The sequence below is a fragment of the Setaria italica genome, chromosome VI (genome assembly GCF_000263155.2).
Source record: "Setaria italica strain Yugu1 chromosome VI, Setaria_italica_v2.0, whole genome shotgun sequence".
Classification (NCBI taxonomy): Eukaryota; Viridiplantae; Streptophyta; class Magnoliopsida; order Poales; family Poaceae; genus Setaria; species Setaria italica.
In genome coordinates, this window is record NC_028455.1 from 31,369,412 (window position 1) to 31,370,866 (window position 1,455).

Below are 1,455 nucleotides of genomic sequence, written 5' to 3' on the forward strand. Positions count from 1 at the left end.
TCTTTGTTATTGTACCAATCATCAAATTGACCCAGTCAGTAGTATTTGGGCGGATGTGTAAAGTATGTCTGGGATCAGGTGGATTAGGCTTCTAGCATTCGTGGTTATGTCCCCTGAATCCGGGGAGCCCTTGTCTATCCTTGCGTACCGAAGCTCTGTTTAGTTAAGCTTAACCAAATTTTCATGCGCCTTTTGGGTTCTGATTCTTCAACTTACGCTAAAAGCTCCTTTTCACCTGGTTCAACCTACTAGGGCATGTCGTAGTTACATAGCCAGCTCCCGCTTGGCGTGCAAGTCCAAGAACCTATGCTCTGCGGTTTCAGGTTCACGATCACCAAAGTCAGCTAAACTGTTTGCATTGAAATTTGACGGCCCGAATGGAAAGTTTAAAGTTGAAATATTGGCCGTGCCGGACGTGTTGGGCGGCATAATTATACAGTCCGCGCTTCCAATTGCGACTACGCGTTCCTGTCTGCTCCAGGATCTTACCCGGGCCGGACTATGTGGTGGTGCGGAACTGCGGATGCATGGAGAGGCAGGCAGGAGCAGGACCGCAGGAAAGTGGCCGGCAGGGAGAGTGTACATGGACAGCCGAGGAGGGCCGGTGCCGGGCTGGATGCCATGCACCCGTTCGCCATCGCACGGACGACAGATGCGATCGATTTTGCCGATCGTTGCCGGGTTGACCAATGTCTCATAGGAGGGAGCCGTACATTTCCACGCACTACTCATATTTCGTTTTACATCAACATGATCTCCAAAATGCAACTTTAGCGGATGCATTTTGTTACCTAATATTTAGAACACAACAAGAGTGTAATTTTTTATAAAATCATATTTCAAACAAATCTGCTTCAATTTTTCAAGTATATTCAAACTCAACCCTTAAATAATAGTATTACAACAACAACAGCATAGCCTCCCAGTCCCAAGTTGGGTAGGCTAGAGTTGAAACCCAACAAGAATCACAAATCAGGGTTCGAGCACATGAATAGCTATTTCCAAGCACTCCTATCCAAGACTAAATCTTTGGATATATTCCATCCCTTCAAATCTTCTTTTATTACCTCTTCCCATGTCAATTTTGGTCTTCCTCTGCCTCTCTTCACATTACTATCACGCCTTAGAGTTCCACTACGCACCGGTGCCTCCGGAGATTTTCGTTGGATATGTCCAAACCATCTCAGCCGGTGTTGGATAAGCTTTTCTTCAATTGGTGCTACCCCTAACCTATCACGTATATTCTCATTCTGGACTCGATCCCTTCTCGTATGACCACAAATCCAACACAACATATGCATTTCCGCAACAGTTATTTGCTGGACATATCGTCTTTTTGTAGGCCAACATTCTGCACCATACAACATTGCAGGTCTAATCGTCGTCCTATAAAACTTGCCTTTTAGCTTCAATAGTACCCTCTTGTCATATAAAATTTCTGATGCTGGCGCCACT

The 1,455-nt window shown here is 45.4% G+C and overlaps 1 pseudogene; it reads left to right on the forward strand.

The window, feature by feature from the left end:
• The window catches only part of LOC101785702, a 6,561-nt pseudogene extending 6,346 nt beyond the window's left edge, over window positions 1–215 (forward strand).
• The last annotated feature ends 1,240 nt before the right edge of the window (window positions 216–1,455 follow it).